Genomic DNA, 8,814 nt, shown 5'->3' on the forward strand with positions numbered 1-8,814 from the left:
TGAGAATATTATTGCTAGATATTTTGTCCAGAATTCCAAGAATCTGTGTTGGTGAAAATAGTTATCAAAAAGGTAATAGTGTTAACTTCTTGTGAATAAAACAATAGTGATGTTTAACAATATATTTTGAGAACCACTGACCCAGTCATTAGAGAGAGAGTCTCCTTGTTAAGTCATAATGTAATAGCCTATAGAGTAGAGGCTTTCAAAGTGGAGGCGCGGGCCTCCCCAGGGGCGGTGCAAACAGTTTCAGGGGATGCTCAGGAATGGAAGTGAAAAAATATTACATTAGTTATTACATTATCAAAAGGAGATCACATAGAATAGCCTAAATGTGTGTGACTCCATCAGAAAAAACCCCGGTAACACTTTAGAATACAGCCCGCAAATAAGCATGTAGTTATTGTATAACTACGGGTACCAGGAGTGTAGTTATAGTATAACTACAGGGTATAAGGAGTGAATTAATACTTTAACTAGAGGGTAACAAGATCTGTACTTATAGTATAACTACGGGTACCAGGAGTGTAGTTATAGTATAACTACGGGGTATAAGGAGTGAATTAATACTTTAACTAGAGGGTAACAAGATCTGTACTTATAGTATAACTACGGGTACCAGGAGTGTAGTTATAGTATAACTACGGGGTATAAGGAGTGAATTAATACTTTAACTAGAGGGTAACAAGATCTGTACTTATAGTATAACTACGGTGTATAAGGAGTGAATTAATACTTTAACTAGATGGTAACAAGATCTGTACTTATTTTATAACTACGGGGTTGCGGGCTGTATTCTGAAGCAGGGGACCAATTTTGTACTTATAGGCTAATTACGGGGTACCACACTGTACGTACAGGGTAACTACGGGGTTTAAGGACTGTAGTTATAGTATAACTACGGGGTACAAGGAGTGTAGTTATAGTTTAACTACGGGGTTTAAGGAGTGTAGTTATAGTATAACTACGGGGTTTAAGGAGTGTAGTTATAGTATAACTATGGGGTTTAAGGAGTGAAAAAATACTTTAACTAGAGGATAACAAGATCTGTACTTATAGTCTAACTACGGGGCCGCGGGCTGTATTATGAAGCAGGGGACCAATTCTGTACTTATAGGCTAATTATGGGGTACCACACTGTACTTACAGGGTAACTACGGGGTTTAAGGAGTGTAGTTATAGTATAACTACGGGGTTTAAGGAGTGTAGTTATAGTATAACTAGGGGGTTTAAGGAGTGTAGTTATAGTATAACTACGGGGTTTAAGGAGTGTAGTTATTGTATAACTACGTGTTTAAGGAGTGTAGTTATAGTATAACTACGGTGTTTAAGGAGTGTAGTTATAGTATAACTACGGTGTTTAAGGAGTGTAGTTATAGTATAACTACGGGGTTTAAGGAGTGTAGTTATAGTATAACCACGGGGTTTAAGGAGTGTAGTTATAGTATAACTACGGGGTTTAAGGAGTGTAGTTATAGTATAACTAGGGGGTTTAAGGAGTGTAGTTATAGTATAACTACGGGGTTTAAGGAGTGTAGTTATTGTATAACTACGGTGTTTAAGGAGTGTAGTTATAGTATAACTACGGTGTTTAAGGAGTATAGTTATAGTATAACTACGGGGTTTAAGGAGTGTAGTTATAGTATAACTACTACGGGGTTTAAGGAGTGTAGTTATAGTATAACTACGGGGTTTAAGGAGTGTAGTTATACTATAACTACACTCCTTAAACCCCGTTGTTATACTATAACTACACTCCTTAAACCCCGTTGTTATACTATAACTACATGCTTATTTGCGGGCTGTATTCTAAAGCGTTACCAAAAAAACATGCCTTCAGACAGACCTTTTCTACATACAGTATTTGATGTAGTCTGAAGTCAAACAGCAATATGAGGCTATCTTGGCTATCTATCTATTGAGTGCCTATTGGATGAAATAACACAATCATGACATAATCCCATCTAGGAATTGATCAAAACTAAGCAAGGAAACAGGTGGGGTGGGGGTGTCCCTGCTTTGTCCGAGGGCTGCGGGGACGCACGCGGTGTCAGACTTTGAAGACCCAGCACCTGGGCAGTCTGTGGAGACTTGGTTGTGAACAGACTCCTCCACAACATCCAGATATCAACTCAACAGAGACAAAGACATATTTGGCCAAAATCAAGTTTATTATTTTGCACCTCTAATTAAGGGTGTCCAGGAGAGGATGAGACACATGTTCAAACAGATTGTTCCTGTCACTTCATTCATGTCATCTCAACAAAATACTGCTGCACTGTCCATTTCCTTATGCCCACAATGAAATGCTGAAATACTTTTTTGGCAAACAAAAACGGAATCTAACCAACATTTTTACACCAATGAAGGGAAACGGGTTGGGAAACCTTTCAATAACTCTGAACAAGTTGAACACATTGCCACTTTTGGAGGACAAAGAACAAAAATATATCCAGGGATGAGGAAGCCCTAACATGCACACATTCTAAGAGAGAACACACACACACACACACACTTGATCTGTGCTAGACACATTGAAGAGAATAGAACACTTCTGAAACAATAATGCTCAATTTATGGTTACCAAATAAAACATTAAATTAAGATGAAATCAAGTGGTTTCTTCAAAAATATTTCTTTTCAAACCAGCAGTCGTCATTAAATACATCAATAAAACTAGAAAAGAATTGATAGAAATGCATATAAAAATGTGGTGGTACCACAACTGTTTAAATTAATATAAAATACAGGTTGTAATAAAAATAGGCAATTAAAGAGGAAAAAAAGAGGAGTGCTAGCTGGTTTCCTGAGAAAGATTTGCTGTACTGTCATGATACCAATAGCTGTCAAAACTGAAGGAATCTGAAACGGGAGCTTTAAAAGCCAACAAAATATGAGCAATCATTTAAATTCTAAGAAAAAAAAATCCCCCTCACTACTTATGCACACAGCTCTTTCCCAAACAAGAATGCCTCTAGAACACCTTGCATCAAGAACTAAAAGAAATGGAATGGACTTAAAAAACAAACAAAAAAACAAATACCCCTCACTAGCACCCTGCACATCAGCTGTAATTGTTGACCATTCACTTGCAGCGTATAGGCATACGCAAACAACACAAATTATACACTTGACATACGTTTTTCTTATTCAATCAGAATAGATGAAGTTGATTGTCAATCTGTGGTGTATTGTATCGATTTTTGCATTTCTTTGTAACTACTGATGCTCCGATTGAGACTTTAACAAACCCAGTATCTTTTTAGTATTCAACATGAATGCAAGTTGTAGTGCTGTTCCAACAAAAAAACAATTAAAGGCTTGGCTTCAAAACATTTGAGAATCTATATGTAAATATTGTATTAGCATTGCATTCGTAAATTATTTGTTAGTTGACACAATGGTGGCTAAAAGTTGACAAGGCTCAAATTCAAAATCAAAGTTGCACTGATGGAGTGGGCTTGTCTCTGATAACAGAGTGAATATCCTGTGTTTGGCGGTTAATCAGTCAATTTAAGCTTCCCATATACAATACACTATAGAAGTTGGATATCATTTTCTTGCATTTATGAAAAATCTAACTGTCCTCTCACTGTAGTGCAAAAAGCATTCTCAAGGACCAAAAAGGTCTCACGTTTACTTGAGTAAAATGAATGTGTCGAACAGAATGCCCATGCACATGAGAAAACGATATCACTATTTTACTTTTACAGAGTTTAAAGAAAGGCAATATTGCACAATATAACATAACAGTTGTGAATATAAATGTACATAGCTTAATGTCAGCCACTATTTCTATGCATTTTAAAACTCAGTTATATTGCTACCGTCCAAGTTTCATTTGCACTGCAACAATTAAGTTCAATGCGAACTGTGAATTATTTTTCTCCGGAGAAGCACAGTTGTTCTGCTGTGGAGAGCCATGCATGATTTGACCTTGCATCCAGAAGTCCACAGTTTTAGCATCGTGATTACTGTCAAAACAAGTTTCAACAGACCACACTCCAGCAACATTTATTCAACGTTTCTCTACAAATTAAAGAGTTTTGAGAGTTTTGAATTAGAGTTTTGAGGCCAGAGAAAACGAATATAAGCACAGACATGAGGGATTGAATATTTGCTAGTATTGGTCTCATAACTTTACTAGCAAGTAAAGGTGACTACGGTATATGCGGCACACACAAAAAACAGCTGTCAACTAAAATAAGTATGGACTAGTGCAACGGCAATAATTCCAATAGCAACCCAATTACAATAATCTCAACTATTTGTTCTTTTTCTAACACTAAAGGCTGACAATCTAATGAATATCCAGACCCATACTACTTCTCATTTTTGTCCCAACTGTGCAGCTGCTAGTAGTGCACAAGACTGGTTCAGCTGAATTAAGTTAAGGCAAATTTCCCTAACAGCCGTTCTGTTCTTTCAGTGACCTGAAACCCATGGCTTTTTTCAAAACACACATATATATCTCCCCATCTAAAAATTTGAACATGTAGGAATTACATTTTATTTTCTAAAAAGTGGAATGTAGTTTCTCCATATAAAGGAAAAGTCATTACTATAGAGTTTGATAAATGGCAATTTTGAGCCTTATTGCATCATTTATAGGTGAAGAAAAAAATGAATAGTAGTTGTTGGAGTTAAATTACATATTCACTCCACTTGAATCAGGCTAATAAGCAGCGACTTGGATAACGCTTTCAAAGTAAAAGATGGCTGCGACATCAGTTCACACGCAAACAGCATCTACATTGAACATTGCACATTGTTTTCACTAATGAAATTCAGCCAGATTCAAATAGGAGAATAACTGCCTAACCTATCAGGGCATAAGACCAGGCTCGTGGAAAATAAAATTGATGGAGTGTCCACTCTTACTTTCAGATAGTGGCTCTCAACTATCATGGCACAGAAGAAGAGTGACCACTTTCTACCAGCTATTCATACCTTACCTAACGCTGCCAGACGGGGGCGGTGTTTGTGTTTTGTGTGTGTATTGTGTTCACAAGACACAAACAATACCACCCCCATCTGGCAGTGTCAAGCTAATTCATACCACCATAACAAGGGTAATGAACGTACGGAGTATGTCTGTCTGAATTGGATAATACAGCCTTAACTTATCTGTGACCTGTGTCCGTTTATTTCACACCAATCACCAGCATTTTCAGGCTGCATTTTGTCGTTAAAGGGATACACCAACATTTTGAGAGTTTAGGCAATTTGCCTTATTGCTGATATTAAAACTAGAATGTACATGGCTTTATTTTCAATCTGCATGCAGTACAGACTGTGGTAGAGCCCTCACTGCTACTTATCTTAGCGCTACAATGGCAGTCTATGGTACTTTTGCCTACTCCTGTTCAGTCGCAAAAAATACACATTCCAACAGCGCCAGAAACTCTCACATGTACGTGCTGTGACTCGTGTACTCACCATGCGATGAAATAATAAGTTACATGAAACGGTCATTTTCGTAGTAAATCCACAGACCGAGAACTAACAAAGAGTAACCAAACTAGTATAACCAAAGTTTTCACTGTTCGTATTTGTCTCTGCTGCTCCTGTTCTGTTTTGCGTGTGAATGTTTGTAACTCCTCTTTTTCACGGTTTATGTTAGTTCTGTGGCTCTGAGGCTGCAAGTTCGAAACAAGTTACATTAAAAGTCGATCTGCTATAAGCTGTTAATGTACCAGCAGCTAATTCTGGACACCCTTTGCCAAATTCCACATGCTATGATATTGACTTACATTTGTTGCATCCCAAGTGAAACTGTTCATTCGTTCTCTAGGCAGAGACGCATGTTTCAAACTATCACTACTAGCTAACTGCGATGGTACTGCACAATGTAGGCGTTTTAACTGCTGCTGGCTCTGCCAGGCTTTGTCTAGCTTTAAACATGAAGGGTGCTCTGCTCTTTGTACTCATTTCTATCATTTAGGCACAAAACCCTAAAATGAATTGCACTACAAGACTGAAAGATGCAAGGAGTATGTCTGACATTGGCCACTGGTACATGATCAGGAATGTGCATTTTATGCAATGTTTGTTAGAAAGAAAAGTTGGTCTAATGGACGGAATATTTTGTAATGGTCTTGTACTGTGTGGAATAAACCTGGGAAAAAATGTTTAATAGGTTTGGCTTAGTATCATGTGTTGTTATTGTAAGGGCTGTTTTATGGTTGTTAGGCAAGTGTCTGTCGACAGTGTCTTTAAGACAAAAATGCTGTACATGTCTTTTTTATGCCTTTTTTGTCTTCAGACACTGTTGCAAATAAAACAGAATTAACCGGTAAAAAAAAAAAAAAAAAAAAAAAAAAAAAAAAAAAAAAAAAACTAGTATAACCAAAGTTACTTCCTTGTTTGCCATGTGGCGCATGCACATACAGCCGTTTCACATAACTTGGGATTATTATTTCATCGTGTGGTGAGTACACGATTCACAACATGTTAATGCGAGTGTTTCTGGTGCTGTTGGGAAGTGTATTTTGGGCGACTGAAAGGGAGTAGGCAAAAGTACCATAAGCCCCTTCGAAACATGCAGTGAAATGCGGGATTATAACCAGCAGCTAGCCGGTCGGCCTGTATGTTTAGAAACAATTAGCCACCTTATGGGCACTCCCGCGAGTGCGGATCATGACCATCTGAGACCCTAGTATAGGATCCGCATTATTGGAAAAACGGCTGTTGTTTAACACTGGCAGCTCATGATCCGGATCATGTACAGTATGTCTGAGTGGGCGGGTGGTTAAATGGCACTTTACAAACCATTAATGTAGCGTTAGTTATGTGGCTGGATTATTTGGAAGAGAGCCAAATTAGGTGAGTAAACAAGTAAAAGTTGAATAGTTTCTTTCTCCCCCATCTGACAGTTTAAAAATGCAACAAGGAGATAATAGCCTACTACTTTTAGCCTACTGCATAGGCTAAAGTACCCGCTAATGTTCACATAGCCTATTAATTAATTAATCGTTCGGGCAATCGCTTATATCAACGAATTACACGAGCAAACCCATGGTTTCCTCAAGTGCTGCAAACAGCTTGAATGGTTTCTTTTCCTCCCGACCTGTCTGTCTTGTAGGCTATGTAAAAATGCAAGAGTTGCATCAGCATATATCGAGACATATAGCCTAACTTTTGTGGCCTAGTCTCATCATGGAGCGCGCAGCTGAAGCACATGGCTAATTCATATGGACGTTAACATCCATATTAATTAGCCATGTGCTTTCGCTTCGCTCCCCCTGTACTTTGCTTACTTAGTGTCGATGCTAGCTGGACTTACCCAGCTATCGTCATTGCCTGCTTACTGCTGCTTGCTGAAGCAGAAAAAGTCTCCAGATTTGTCGCTAACGTTAGTCTCTTCTGAGAAAGATTGTCTCCAGGAGGGTCTGACAAGTTGTCTCGAGTTGGATGCAGCCAAGTATTGTGAGGCAGCCAGTGTTGTGACTGTGAACGTCCAAGCTAACACAGCAGCGGAGAGGAGCTGACTGACTGGACCGTGAGGACAGCTGAGAATTTATTTTTATTTTTATATTATATTATATATATTTATACGATGTAACCGGTAACACCGGTGTTGTCACATGTTTATTACCCGATGTGAAAATGACCACACCGTGGCAACCTTAGCAAGCGCTCACTTTTTTGGCACACCCCACGTTATCGCCTGAATGCGTCGGAATGGATCCTCCTTTAAAACGGCATGTTTTTGAATGGAGTTTGGTTACAGATTTGCTAAAGCCGTTTCCATATCACATTTCTTTTTATCGATACACGCTACCGCACCCCCTCCCCCCACCCACTCTACTCGCTATCGGCAGAGAGAATAGAGACCATTTCCAGCTGTTTCTAAACAAAGACCCCTCATGTCTAGAAAGGTAAAACCGGAAAATATCCTGCTCTGGCTAGCCGGACATGATCCAGACTTCATGTTTAGAAGAGGCTATAGACTGCCATTGGAGTGCTAAGTATAGCAGTGAGGGCTCTACCGCAGTTTGCACTGCATGCAGATTGAAAATAAAACCATGTATATTCTAGTTTTAATATCGGCAATACAGCAAATGGCCTAAACTCTCAAAATGTTGCCGCATCCCTTTGTGTTATTATCCTATATAAATATTTCATTTGAAAACTCATGTATTACTGGCACACAACTCATTTCATTCAAATCTCATCTCTTTCTTTACAAAACAGCCTCTCCCCCCTCCAAAAATTGTTTTTTTGTTCCGTGCACTTCATTGGAAAATCCAATAGAAAAGTGAATGCAGTATGGTCATGCAATAGATCTAGCTCAAATCCCATTGAAGAGAATGCTGGCCGTTGGGGTTGGGTATCGTTAAGATTTTATCGATAACAATACTCCACTGATGTAATGAGCATGACTGACCATTGCAATTAACACGCAATTAACTGCCTGATTACTTTCCCTCAAGATCAAGATCAGAGCCACTTTACATGTCTCCCTGAAGCGCCGTCCTTCCACCTTGCTGCGTCGCTGCAAGCTTCCTGCTAGAATGCTTTGTTATGCTTGGCTTTAACGGAAACGCCTGAGAAGTTGTGTCCGAATTACAACGCATTCGACCGCTAGGAACCGATACAGGTACCGGGTTGGCTCATCAGTAGTTTGGTTTCCGATCAACCCGGGAACCGGTGCCGAATTGGCACGGGTTCTCGATACCCAACCCTACTGGCCGTGCACTGCAGTAGGAATTTTGACTACTTAAAAGAAGCCTTCTGGGACTGTCGGCGCGTTCTTCCTGCACCCGAGCCCAGTGGAGGATTAACTGTTTTAACACGTGACCACAGGTATGT

Source organism: Poromitra crassiceps (assembly GCF_964638095.1).
Source record: "Poromitra crassiceps genome assembly, chromosome: 10".
Lineage (NCBI taxonomy): Eukaryota > Metazoa > Chordata > Actinopteri > Beryciformes > Melamphaidae > Poromitra > Poromitra crassiceps.